The following is a 15,757-nucleotide window of genomic DNA, read 5'->3' as shown; positions in this document are numbered from 1 at the left end:
ATGGAATTACAGGCCACACAATTTTAGCGAATTATCAAGTGAAAATATCTGTTTCCATCAGTCTTATTCACTCCTTCATCAGCTGGTGTAAAAACACTTTGCATTAAGGTATTTGGAAGGTTAACAAAAATGCCTTCTGAACTCCTTTCTTGTGAGCTTCTTCTCAGGCTAGCCTCCAAACCAGAAGTGCTCACCTGGGATCCAATTTGTAAGTTGTTCAAGTAGCAGTGTTAGATCCCATGGAAGTGGATGACATGAGTTTTAAATATTTAATATGTATTACTGACTTTGCTTAATATTTATTAGATGTTGCTTGATATTTATTAGATGCTTATTAGATGTTTAAAATGATTGATTCTTAAACTACAAATAGCTGCCTTTATTATTGTTTTTAAAGTTACTCTGATAAAGTCCCATTTTAAGTTTGTTAGAGACAAAAGTGCTCAGTATTAAACTGGGCTTATAAGACAACTTGGTTGTGCATGTTTACTGCTACCTGTCTTGGCTCTTACTCTCTTCCCATTCCCTAAACCTAAAGTCCCTGATTGCTCCATAAACCTAAACTCCCCTTTTTAACCCTAAAGCGTTCCCCCATTCCCTAAACATGAATCCCATCCTTATCACTGCCTGAAACCCTAACTATAGTATAACCTCCTCCCACTCCCTTCCCATGGCTACTGTATTTATCTTGCTTGAACTTGTTTACATGTCTGGGTAATATGATACACACCAGGTACCTAACTTTGTTATATCTTGGCTAGATTGTAAACAGATCTTTGTGTTTGTATCACAAACAGTGAACTCTAAATTTGTTTTTGTCTGTTTTGTCAATGAATTGAGGGACTATTTGTTTAATGCTTCAATTAAAACACAGAACTCAAAAAAGAACAATTTGGTTTTCAAAAAAAGATTGTGTGAAATCCTGTTTTGTGTTTATTTTATGTATAAAATAACTAATTTTATTGTGAGTTCTGATTTGATTTGCCCCAGTAAACATAGGTTCATAGGTAAGTCCTAAGCTAGCTGCCCTTGTGGGCCATTTTAACTCTAGCCAGGTTCCAATTTTTGCAAGCAATAACCTATTCCATTTGGTTATAGATTGACTTTACTCATCCCATGGTCGATATTATATATTACCCCTAATGAGAATAACTGGGATCCTACCACATGTAATTTGAGGGGACCCCTGCATGGGATAAAGCAGTCATTGGGTATATTTTCTGCTTCCCTATCCATAGATCTGAGTTGCACTTGAAATGGACAGGGATAAGCTTTTTTGTATGTGGATGGTGGGTCTGTTCCACAGCAGTGGTATTCTCTGTGAAATATACCTGTCCCTCCAAATTGTTCTGTTGATGTTGCATGTTTTTCTGAGTTCCTTCTAAAAAAAGCTTGCTTGTGTTTTAAATGACAATTTAGGCAAATTTGTCACTATGTGTGGGCACGTATGTATATGTGCACGTGTATACACAAGTATTGTAACTTTCTTGTAGCATTTTGTTGGAAGCATCAAGATGACATAGCGGGCACAAAAAAGGGTAGTACATAACAACATTAATAACTAGGCTAAGTAAGACACAGTGCTTAATAATATTTATTTTTCTCCCTACAGCTGACTAGTGGTAGCTTATATTTAAGAGTTAATTTATATTATAGTATAAACCTTATTAGTCTTCAGAAACATGCATGCATACTGGACAGAAAATGTCATTAGTATTCAAAAACATTCACAATGACTGGACAGAAAACTTAATTAGTATTCAAGAAGATATATTATGACTTGACAGAAAACTTTCAAAAACATGAATGATCATTTTAAATCTAGTGTTACTTGCAGAAAGAAGTCCAGCTGGCTGAAGCTATTGAAAGACAATCCCTAGGATTTAATCAAATTCATGTAGGCACTGTGTAGAGCCTACACAGAATGTATCCGTGTTTATGGTCATAGCTCCCCCATACCTCTCAACCTGGAAACATCAAAAATCTGGACAAAGGCCAATGAAAAACAGGTACAAATCTGTATGCTGATTAACATAAAATTTACATGCATAATTATGTAACCACACCCACCCCAATGGAATTGTGGGATACCAACTTTCAAACACAAACTGAAGAACAGACCACCAAAATATGGCCCCAGCCCAGACCCTGTAGTAAATGGTAACCATTTTTTTAATGTGTAGCAATGATGTTCACTGGGAAGGGAGAAGATGATGAACCTTAGGATTTTGTTTTTAATGACTTGTAGTATGTGGGTTTTGTGGTAAAAGTAGGGTATTTAATGGCAGGCAATATTCTAATCTTAGCAAAAGAATATTATAGTTTGCTAGGACCTCCAAAAGTCATTCTCCATGGCCTACTGATCAGTGGCATAGCTTGAGTTTGTGCCGCCCGGGGCTGTCTTTGAGTTTGCTGCCCCCCCACAAAACTGTGTCACATTAGTTGGCTATTTTACCCCATTTACCATAAACAATGTAATGTGCATACTGCTTTACTTCTACAATGATTATCTGGATTTCATTTAAAACTTTTATTTTACATTTTATAGCACAAACACTAATAGAAATCTGCTAAACAAATCAATACAGTCTCACAATGAAAATAGACTTAGCATTAAAACTTCTCTGCCCTTGAAACTCACATTCATTGAAACAGCATTGAAACCCACATTCAAAGAAAATGCATCTGGCCAGTTGTGGATAAAGACTACCTTTGGGTTATTTTCAAATCAATGTCCCCTTGCACATGAAACATGCATGTGTTGTTTGCTACACCTTCCTGACCATATTAAATTACATTCCTTGTATAATACAGCACACTTGTTAGAACGCGTTTTAAATTTATTGTTCTGAACATTTTTCTAGTAAGCAATGAAACAAAATGCATGAACCAATAATGACAACACTGCCCAATTTAGAACATTTCCATTATAAAAGTCTACTCAGACTTCTAGAATCCACCAGTATCAGTAAATATGCACAAACTCTGCTGAAGGAAAAGTCATCTAAATAATTCCACATTAAAGAGATCTGTAAGATCTGTAACTAATTAAGAGATTGCTGCTAGCAAACAACTTAATATTTCATTGTTTCATCTACAAATAAAGTGCCTTTTGCCCTTGAGGAATATATTGCCTATGTTACATTAAAAAATGATAAGCTACTAATATTTCAATAGGGAATGGATGTCAAACTGATAGGTTCATAGTTACTAGGTATCTCTGCAAAAGAGGACATTCTCAGGACTGCAGCAGCTACCCCCTTTAAAAGTATAACACAGTACAGTATCAGCAATCCATCTACATACTGTGGGAGTGGAATCCACAGCCTTCTGCATCAAACGCAAGTATGTGTTGTGCTACTAACAAAAAAAAAACAGACTTGTTATTCTACCTGCTATGGTACTAACAACACAAGCAGACTTGGCATAAACAACACTAAACTTCTCTTCCCCTGAAGAACTATGCAGCACAAGAAATCTGGAAAAAGCCAAAATATATTGGGGGGCCTAAAGCCCAAAACTAGGGGCATAGTTTAAACATTGGTTGTATAATCTTGGAAATGTTGCTAGGATAAAATGCTCAGTGTTACCATGCACTTCATGTAACACAGGAAGTTTCACACATAGTTTTTAAGTAAAAGCTCAAAACTACTGTCATTAAGTAAAAGCACAAAGCATCTCCTGCCATTAAGTAAAAGCACAAAACATCTCTTCCCGTTTCTCAAAAGTACTGGCTGCAGCTGTTAATAAGCACCTATGAATCACCCCCCCATACCTGTTAAAGCAGTAATGCCAGTAAATGCAAGACACACACACCCTCAACTGTTAAAGCAGTAGTTTTTCCTGCCATTTATCACAAGAAATAAGTTGAGCAAAGCCGTAATGTCAGTAAATGTAAGACACGCGCACACACACACTCACACATACACACACACACACACACACACACACACACACACACACACAGACAGCTGTAAAAGCAGTAGTTTCTCCTGCCATTTCTCAAAGTAAATAAGTTAAGCATAGTTTCTCCACACACCCGCCTATAATGTAATGCCTGCCATTAAGTAAAAGCACGTTAATCACAGTTAATTTTCTACTGCCGTTTCTCATAAAGTTTCTCCTGCTGTTTCTAATAGTTAAGCTTGCAGTCTGTAGCCATTGTTCTCATAGTTAAGTTTCTTTTCTCATGCCATTTTGGCATTTTTCATAGTTAAGTTTGCAGCCTGCACTCACATACAAATGCTTTTATTTTGGTTTAAACTTTAAAGCCGTCAGCCATCAATGGTATTGAAACTACGAATACTCAGACTACAAAACACTTAGCCATGACACCTACATAGTTTCAACACAAGACTTGATGCCAGGCCAATTTCGCCTCTTAGAAACAAAACAGACTACTGTATAACTGTCCCAATAGAGTCACCAATCTGAATCTTAATTACCACAGATGATCTAATTCATTCATGAGGTGTTCCAGTGCTAGGTATTAAAACAAATGCACACTGTACCAGGCCAACTAAAATTAGGCATTGTGTGTTCATCACTGCCCAACCAGGCATCAGTTATATACCAATTGTTGTAGTAAAAGCCATACCTCTTCAACACTTTGAAAAACTGATCTTCCTTAATACTAGAAAAAGCCTCACTAAGAAGTTAAACTCAGTGTCAGACTTTTAAGCTGAAGACTGGTGTTTACACCCACCCTTAGTGACATGCCACAATTAAATACAGACCCATGACTCACAATTTTACTGCTCTGCTGATTAACATTTTTACTAGTCCTTTTTCCTAAGATTCTTTCATACAGAAACAATAATCCCCCCCAGCCACACAGAACAAGAATAATCTACTAATAGCCCCCCTGAGACTGATCATGATCCTAAGCTCTTTTGATCAATTTGTAAGCCCCACTCTCAGGAATTCCACTAATCTTCTTATCAATTCTTCTTCATGTAATTATCTACCCTGTCCATACAAGTCAACTTTTAACTCTACAAATCTGATTTATCCTCCACTCCGGCAAGCTCACCAAGCACCAACTTATATCTCCAATTAACCAACCAGGACATAAATGAGCTGCTTACTTCCATAATCATTTTTCTTATTACTATTAATCTACTTGGCCTTATCCCCTACACATTTACTCTGACCACTCAACTATCATGAATAAACATGGGTTTCGTTTGCCATTCCAGTAGCAACAGTTTTAATTGGAATTTGGACTATGAAACCAACCAACAGCATCAACTCTCCTGCTGTTTTGCAGCTGTCAACTCTATCGCACACAGATATAAGTTTAGAAGAGGAAGCCTGCAGCCGTGAAGTAAAATAAAATAAACATTTCTCTTACAGTGCATATTAGTTTACAATTATTTTACCTGGTGGAGGAAGCCTGCAGCTGTTAAGCAAATAAGCATTTCTCTCGCAGTGTATATAAGTAGTTTAGAATTGTTGTACCTGATGGAGGAGGAAGCCTGCAGCTGTTAAGCAAATAAGCGTTTCTATTGTACGCACATGTACGTTTAGTAAATGTTTACATTTTTTACCTGGAGGAGAGGAGCTGGGGAAGAAAGATGTGTGCACTGGCTGACTACAGACTGACCTGCAGAAACAGACGTCATTGTACACGGCCTGCACGTGATGACGTCAGGAGTAAAAAATTTCAAAAAAAAACAAAAAAAAACAAAAAAAAACAAGGAAATTCGGAAATTAAAAGGGCCACGTGGGAATTCGTGGCACCCCAATATTTTTCCCCAAAACCGGTATTTACCAAGAATTTCAGTACAGTTGAGAGGTATGGTTCCCCCTCAGCAGTGTGCCATGCATATTAATAATGACGAGCTGCCAAGGGACAGCTGAGGACCACTGTTATTGAGTCAGTGTATGGAAAGGTGTAGTGCTCACCATGGCTGCAGATGAGCATGAGAGTCCCTGCAATGTCCTTTTGTTTTATTTATTTATTTATTTTTTTTTAAAAAAAGCATGTTTGCGCAGTGCGGCATGGAGTGCAGCAATGCCAAGCTGCATTCACATATAAGATAGTAGACACCCGTCAGCTATCTAAAAATAGAAACTAGATGTAATTAATTATTTATTTAAAGGTCTGTTTAAGTGTGTCTAAGCATGTTTGTGTGACGCGGCATGGTGCTCAGCACTGCTTATATGTAGCTCAGTGGCATATGTAAAGGTATACCAGATTTCTTAATATCCATGTAGCTAAATGGATAGAGTTATGGCTTCATTTACAGCAGGTCCAGAGTTTGAATACATGGAAGGAAAAATATGTATGTAATTTTGATATACATATTATGCAGACAATTTTAAAATATGACTCCACTGTGCTCTGCTAAGCTCTGCTAGACCTGCTAAGCACTGCATAAACATGGTAATGGCTGCCAATGTTTGTATGCTGCTCAGCTCTGATTAGCTGGTTTGCACCCAGCTAAACAATGCTGTGCTTTTTTAAATGTTGCCCAATGATGTGTAAGGGCAGAAAAATAGCATATATTAAGCCCAATAGGCAGGAATACAACAGAATCCATTGGAGTCCTGTCAACTGAAGGTATAATATGGCTGGTGGTGAGGGTGATGGTGCATGCTTTTGGGAGCAGCATTGGGGCATTCTGGAGTCCAGGGTCATGGTTGGGCTCCTCATGAAAAACCATGATGACAGGCTGCTGCAGGGCAGTTTCCAGGGCATAGAGTGTAAGGCAGAGGCCTGGGATCACCTGGCCAGAAAACTCACCAGGGTACTGGTATCCCCTGCAAAGGTGAGCAATGTTGTCACCACCATAACGGCCTCAAAAGGTGAAAGAGGGGAACTTACACCTGGGTCCAAGAAGTGAGGGCATTGAATGCCCCACAAGTATATAAGTAATTTTACCTCTGTTTTACCAATATGTAATCTGAATATCTGCAGGACAGGTATGCATAATGGTGTGTTTCTCTCCCAACATCTGCAGCTGAGATGGCTTGCAATATTGAGTTGCATGCCAGCTGCTTGGCTAGGTTGTACTGTGAGTGTGATGAGTATGGGTGAATTATGCTAATTGTTGTGAAATAAGCAAGAAAGAGTAAAGTGTTAACTGCAATAAAATATATACAGTAAAGTTTGTAGAGCAATAAATGTGGACTTAGAGCTGCAGTGCAATACATGAATAATGCCAACTGTAGTGCAATAAAAACATGAAACAATACCAATAACTGCATTAAAGTATATGCAATAACGTTTGCATTAAATAAATGTGGAATTAGAGCTATATTACAATAAATTAATAATGCCAACTGTAGTGCAATGAAAACATGAAACAATACCAATAACAGGATTAAAGTATATACAATAAAGTCTGTAGAGCAATACATGTGGAATTAGAGCTGTAGTCTTATAAATGAATAATAACAACTGTAGTTCAATAAAAACATGAAATAACTCCAAGGAAAATGGTGTACATCAGGATTGTGTTGATGTAACCATTGCAGTAGAACTGTATGCATTGAGGCTATAAGGTAAGGATCTACAGTCAAGTATAACACTGTAATAGTTGTAGAATGCAAATTGAATGGCTGGAAATTGTATTGGTTAACTCATATAGTACTATTCAAGGCTGTCTCTAGGCCAGTATTGGTCACATAATGCTCTGTCATTCACAGACATCAGGTAATAAAGGTATATGGGTAAGGAAGCCCGCTCCATGAGCAGATATTATTTGTTGACTTGACAGATATGATACTGAAATATAGCTTACCCACTATCTGCGTTATGCTTGTATTTCATGCATGTGCATTCTACTGTCACTGCAATCTACTATAACAATGTAGTACCACTATCAGGTCATATTTTGGTTCCAGGTGAGCTCTAGGTAAATATCAGTCAGTCAGTAAACAGCAGTGACCTAGTAGCTCAGTTTGTTAAATGCTCTGTATATAGTACATTTTGCTACACACAATCCAGAGTTTGACTACAGTGGTATGTAGCAGTAAATATTATAGTAGCAGTCACGTAATGCTCACGGTTTCTCACTTCACAGGAACTTCTGATAAATGGGTTAGGCAGCTCATATTATGAGAGATAATTGTGTGTTTAGATGATGCAGACTGTTAAAATTGTTAGCAGGAATGTGTTCATCAGCAATGTTCAGTCAGAAATAAAATGTGTATTGTAATCCCAGTATGGCTGTATGCCTGGAGTGTCTGTTAAAAGTTGCTGCATTCAATTAATACATTCTATACAGATATCCCCTGCAGTCACTGCTATTGGGTTCTATTCCTGTACCTGCCGACCAAGGCATGACAGCTGTTTAGTGTCTATACTGTACACATGCATGTCTCTCAAGTGTCACGATTTCATGCTATGTAATTAATAGTGTGTAATCCGTCTATCACAGGATTACCATGGAAATGATTACCTAGATTGCAAAGTATCACCAAATCAGCCCACAGAACACCTTGGTAGTTATATAGGTTCACCTGATGTGCAAGTGTTCTATGTAGTTGTGTACCTGCAGTTGTTACTGCTTGGCCGATAGTATCCCATGCAAATAGCTTGAGGGATATGTATGTGCTACATCAGCTATAAGAGACGTGTAGTCACTGTACACATAAAGAAAATGCAGACCCATACAGTAGATAGCAGCACTGTTGTCAAGGAAATAACTTGCAATGTTACTAATGGACTGTTTTTCTCTCTCTCGCCACCCCTTATCTTCATTTACTTCTTATTGTTATTCATTGGTTATGGTTTACTATTAACATATGTTGTTACATTAACTGTATTTTGGGACGTGTTTTATTATAGTTATGTATTATAATGGTTGCATATTAATATATCTTATTAAATTACCTATTTTGTTGGTGTAATGCTGTAACTGTTACTGGCATGCTGTTAACATACTGAGTAATCTGTTATTTATTGTTGTGTTTCACATAATATGCATTGATATGTAAATGGATTATTTCCAGTGTTCTGTCATATTATTACTGACAATGATTTGTTCACAGTCAACCTATACTTATTGCTATAACTCCATTACTACAGCATGTCAGGGTAGGCTGGTTCTGGCTAATCCACATACCTTGTTTCAACTGGTCATGGCACCACATCCTGGCACATCTGGGACCCAGATGGGTGGTATCCCCTCTGATGCCCCCACCTGTGGCATCTGTTGTGACCACCTCAGGTGATGGGGCCCGGCATCCCCCTGGAAGTGGTGGCGGAGGGACAGTTGTCACCTAGGATCAACTGCCAGTCATGGTGTTCAGGATTGTTCATCGCAGCTATGAATGCCACCTTACCTAGATTGAGAGCATGCTGGCCAACCTGGTGGGGCAGCCTCACCTTGGCACCCAGCCTCCATCATGGCCACCCTCAGGGCAGTGAAGGACCAGTGCCGATAGTCCCATGGGTGGGGATGTGAGTCATGCTACTGCCGTCTGGAGGCACATGCAGCTTGGATTCCACAGCACCCTTCCCATCCAAGGTGTTCACCCACCTCATGTGTCACACACCACCACTGTGTGCTGTCTTGTCTGTCTGCGAATGCATCCTCTCCTACCCAACTTACCTCCCCACATGTACTTATGTCTCTTCCCCAACATTCCACTCTCACCTTAATAAAGAAAAAAAAATGGACACCTGTCCCCCCAAAAAATATCGCCCCATAAATAGCTCTCCATTACACACATGTGTCCACCGGACACAAGTAATTTGGTCCAATTGGCTTGATAATGTAGTTATGTTGTCATCACCCCTCTCTCTGGGGTTTGAAAGTCCAAATTCCTCTACAGAATCTGTCAAAGTGCACAGCTGTTGATGTACAAGAAATGGGTAGCTATGGTTCTTTCTTACACACTTCCTACACATCTCAACCTACATTTCACTACACTTTCCCCCTGCATACCCACATTTCACCAGTCTCCTATCTCCCCTTTTGTGTTTTCTTGCAGCTTTGCTTAGCTCTGCTAAAAAGAGCTTTAATGAATAAATGTGTTTCTAACATTGTCTGACACATGAACAAAATAGACATCACTGCCATGCTTCAAACCTGAGTCCATCACATTCACAGCACAATGCATTAACCTACCACACCATGCAGATCTTAATGAAATCAGGTGTTGTCATCAAAATATAGTTATTGTCACTTACTGTCATTAGGCTTGTCTCAGTGGAGCTGTGCACCATGCAACACCACACAAACTGGAATTAAAAATTAATGGGAAAAATGGGAGTGTACCTTGGACTCTGGTGCAATAATATACCACTAGATAGCCAAAGACATAAAAATGGATGTAAGTGAGGCTTGTGATAGCAGGTAAATGTTTCCTTGTATCAACAACATGTAGAAAGACACCTGCTAAGTTATCAATGGCAAAGAGCATGTTCAACTTGGACCCTGGTGCAGAAATACAGACATAGAAAGCCATGCACATACTGATGGATGCAGACAATGTGCTTCACATCCTATACGTCTGCACATATACCTTGCTAATACACCTGCTGTAGCAGTGACTCAGTACCTCAGTATGTTAAATACCTTGCATGCATCCAAATCCAGTCTTGTGTTGTAGTCCAATTACATTATTGTGAAGACAGCAATTAATGACTAAGTCATGTAATCTTTCTCTGCACAGGCTACTGCTAATTAATGAACTACTATCCAGTTTTGCAAGTCAAAGGCCTGCAGGTAGGGACACACTGCACATTTGTGTATAGCATATCTATATTTTGCCTACTACTCTGTTACTGGCATTGTTGCATAACAGATGTACCTTAATCAAATGCCTCAATTGGACTGTAAACAGTACCCTTACTCTGGCTCTGCTGTAATGACAGGGCTTCCACAGCTGCCACAGTTACATGTACAGCTTGTCCTCCAAAGTGTTCACACTCCCCCTATGTGTTCTAGGCTGCAGCAGTAGCTGCAGCCTGTAGCACACACACCTGTATATAAAGGTAGCTACTACAGACCTACCATTCCGCCCAACCCCCTAGCACAAGGAATCTGAAAACAGCCATGCTTAATGGGGGTACAAAGGTCCAGAGATTGCACAAGTTTTACAGTTTGCTCCTACATAGATAGTAACTTGATAGAATAACAGCTATTGTATTAGCATGCATATTATGAAGAGGATGAAGTCTGACACTCAAATGTCTCTTCTATTACTGACCTCAACCCACAAGGTTTGCCAGTGAATTGCCAGATGACCACAATCTCATGGGATACCAGTTGACAGTTATGGTACCTACCATCTGTGATGCTGTAGTCTCCACACCCCAGTAATGTCAACCTTAACAGCTAAAAAAGGGGACCAGGTCTACATGAAGGCCTTATGTATTGCACTGTGGTGGCATGCCATTGGTTAATGATAGTGCAATTCAGCTGTTTTGGCTGCAATTATGATATCAGAGCCACAGATTGGTGCACAGGCAAGTACCTGCTAATGAGTAGTACCTTTAAAAGGCAAGTAGCTGGTTATGGAGAACAAGTCTGTATGAGACTTACCTCACACAGAGAGTGTATTTTCAAAAGATTACCAAAAGTAAAGTTCAGCAAAGAAATACTGCATTCCACCAGATACGTAATTGGTTTCTCCATATAACAGGATGCAGATAGGAGGATGGGAGGATGAAAGTATGGGAAATAGGGATTACAGCAGTAAGCCTGTCTTAGATCTATGGTCATGAGATGCCATTGATACTCAGCTGTCCTACACCTACAGGCATGCCTCTCAAATGTCCCTGATTTCCACTCACATCTTAGCTCTGTCCCTCTTAATCCCTCTTACAATGGTTGACTGTTGTGGGAAAGCTAGTGATTTACATGTAATACATAGTGACAATAAGTAAGGGGGTATAGTCCTGTAATGTCAGACGATGTAGACTAATTCACCTCCTCTCATTCTGTCAATGTCTCACATAAATAGTTCTAACATTTTAAAAGTATCCCTAATTGTCCCTGATGTATTCTGGATAAGTCCATGATTCTGTTGATGTTTGTCCTTGTCTGGTTGAGAGCTAACGCTAACATAGCTGTCAACATGTTACAGCAAGAAATCTGAAGAAAGCCATAATTAATGGAGGGACAAAGTATGAAGCAAACATCTTGACATTCTGCAAACATCTGTATAGTTGAGAGGTATGATGCCTACAGGAATGTATTCTACAGCAGGTTTACATTGTTTTCTGTCATTGTGGCACACTGGTGTTGCTGGACGGTCCCCATATAGTGGTTGTAATAGCACAGTGCTATTTGTCTGGCAGTGGCCATATGACATAGTAGTGGGAGGTTTCCCATAGGGGACACACCATAGTACACTGCAGTGCTGGGTGTAGGAACATACAACAGAATCTGTCACTGCAGACAGGGACATACCCCCATAGTGCTATTATCTTGCTGGGATCCACAAACGTAGTACATTGCCAGACTGTGGGTTATGATGTGTGAAGGAGCAGTAGCTAGCGCAGCCATTATGGGCATGCTGAAGCGGTACATAGTGGACAGCCACATATTTGGTCCTGTAATGTGCTCCCCTTTTGTTGTCTTTCAGGAACCATGTATTGCAGATGTCATGACCCTTCTCTGAAGCAGATAATGAAGTAATAGTGGATGCTTTAAGGCAGCATCATCAGATGTTGTTTTTCCAGGGAGAGGCATAATCATGAACAATGGGCAGCATTGTGGACAGACCTTGTGCAGGATGTCAATCAGACTGGCCAGCATAACAGGACCTATAAGCAGGTGCAACACAGAGCCACAGGTATGATGAATGCTGCACAACAAAGTGCAGCTGAGGTTGCCAGGGATCATGCCATCACTGGTGGAAAGCCTACAGTGGTATAACCATTCTCAGCCATAGAGAAATTCCTGGTGAACATAGGAACACATGACAGCTCCCAGGCATCCATCACACCGTACATTGTGGAGGTGGGTGCCACAGTGCCCCCAGCAGAGGAGTGTCCAAGTAATCTTATTGTGTCCACCATTTTAATACTTTATCAGTCATTGTGGCAGGCTGTACATACCTGTACATGGGTGTCAGGTCTATCTGTATTAGGGGGGAGGGATTGGGTTTATGCCCAGTTGTGCACACATACTCTGAATCTCAGCAATACAGCCAGTAACAAATGCTACTGTACAAGTGGATATATGCACATATTACCCTATAGTGCTGCAACATATGGTGGTGCTGACAATACATCTCCCTCACCCTTTCATAGATTTGTCAGGAGTTGCCAAAGCCCATGGTCCTGTACTTTGTAAACATGATACTGTTGTTTTACGGATCATGTATACCCTATGAAAGTTAAGGGCTGCCATATTGCACTATGTACAAATGTTGTATTTATCCAGATTAGAATATTTGTATGTACCGTTTTGGAACAGTTCACTATAGTTCATAGACTGGGTAATCACAGGTGTGTATTTGAATGAACATTAACACATTTGCACTTATAGTTATGAGCGACTACGCAGCCTGGTATACACGAGGCAAGTAATCCAAGATGCCTGGTCAAACTTAAAAGTTAATGTTACATACCTGAAGCAGTGACACTAGTAATGGCATATCATTCTCAAAGTAGGTGTACTGGGTTTAATGTGCAGTTCTATCACATATAGTGTCATATTGCATACCTTACAGGTAAATTGCACTGACAACTTTAACTGGATGTAGCTGTTGTGCATGTTATAAAGATTTTGATTTGTATGTGTATGTTGTGAGGTTGTCTGTTGTGCATGGGAGCAGATATGAGATGTGAGACTGGTAATGCAGTTGTGGATCCTCATTTGTATGAATCTGTGTGGATTACCATACATAAACATGCTGGTAGTAATGTACTGCTTTTGTCTTGGTTTTCACAGGTGACAAGGGAGTTGGAGAGTGTCCCCCTCACAACCTGATGTCATGGTCTCATCGGACTTTGATGATGATGGCCACCATAGTGAGGCACAAGTGGGGGTGTCAGTGGCTGAATCTGTCCCAGAGGTTGACATCCCTCTTCTGCCCCCATTGTCTCTGCACACAATCAGTATGCCAACACATACCCAGTCCTCATAGTCCACAGATACTGGACAGAGGGTGGACACATTGAACAGGGAAGTGTGGCAACTATGGCTCCAGTGATTGTAGACACTCCCATAGCCAGACAGTGAGTGACATCCCACACAGGCAGATTGACAGGGGTGCTTGTAGGAGGCCTGCTGTCCATCCGCCACCTTTTGCTGGTCTCACATCTTGAGTCACTTGACATATGTTTCGGGCCATCATGGAGGCACAGGCATATTCTGAACAGAACACCAGAAGTATGCTTAGGGTTATGGATGCAGTACAGTCTATCTGTGACTGCCTCCACTGCATTGGTTCACTTATGCAGTGGACAGGCAGTCGGCTGAGACAGTGTCTGTCTTAGCTGCACATTGTCTGTGCTGGAACATCTGACTGGAGTTGGGAGTTGGACCAATGGATGTAGGTCAGCAACACCCAACTGCTGAGAGTCCACATGGCCATGTACAGTTACAGTCCCATAGTGACAGTACCTCCAGCACTACAGAGGGAAGTGTACTGTCCACACCACATGACAGACCATGGGAATGTGGTCCTGCATGGTCTCCAGGGAAGAGAGGTCCAGCAGACAGCAGTCACCATCAGGTACTAGCACTGCATCTGACCTTGGGCATGGTGGTGCCAATGCAACTCCTGGCAGAGCCAGTTCCCATGTTCATGGCCAGAGACGGTGAACTGTCCACTCTACCATGTACATTCCACAGCTGTCTGATATACACATGTGTAGGGGTATCACTGAGCTTGACTGTGTACATGCACACACTCAAACACCACTGTCACATTCAGGTTACCTACAGCCCCAAATGGCACCTCTCCATGACCCATCAGTCCCACCCCTTCCTGGGTCACACACATGCTGTCAAATGTTTGGCACAGCCTAGGCCTCCAGCAACCCCACACCACATCCTGGGCATGTGATAATACCTGTGCCACATCCCTGTAATCCTTGCCATCAATGCAGGAAAATGAAGCTATGTGTCTGATGCACAGGGTGGCTACATTACTTGACATGTACACGTGTAATGCAGTATTGTTTTTCCATGCCACTTGTTGTGATACACAACAGATACTGTATGCCGCCATGTGTCATGACTATGCACAAAACTTTGTGTACTTTATGTTGTATGATGTTGTACTGGTAGTAGTGTTACAGGATGACATGTGTCTCATGGACCTGTGTATGGTTCTATTCCAGGAGTCTGAGGAAATAAACTATAGACAAATGGTGGCAATACAGTGGGACAGGGTAGCATGGCAGCACAGCAGAAATATGATGTCAGCAAGGAATAGGAGTGTATGTGCATGTCTCCCTAGGTGCATATGTCCATAACAGTCTAACAGGGACAGTGGGGATCAGTCCACGTAATCATACATTCATACTTTGTGATGAGGTCTACTACCCTTGATACATGTCACCTGGGCTCTCTGAACTTATATCTACAAGGTGTGGTGATAGGGTTGACACATCTACAAATATCCTGTGTCTGGATGTTAGGTTCCCAGGGTTTGGCTCTCAGACACCTTGTGCATACACCAGCTGACATACCAGTCTGTACATGGCATACACATTTGGCAGCATGCCCTGCTGCCCTACTATTGCCATAAACCTTGTTGTGGCAGTCAGCAGGGACATGAGTGGGGGTACATCAGGGCTTACAACACCCAGACTGAGCCAAGCCATCTTACTGTACCACCC

Source organism: Protopterus annectens, chromosome 3.part0 (assembly GCF_019279795.1).
Source record: "Protopterus annectens isolate FY-2018-M chromosome 3.part0, PAN1.0, whole genome shotgun sequence".
Lineage (NCBI taxonomy): Eukaryota > Metazoa > Chordata > Ceratodontiformes > Protopteridae > Protopterus > Protopterus annectens.
The sequence above is the reverse complement of the archived record's forward strand: the minus strand, read 5'-3'. Positions refer to the sequence as shown.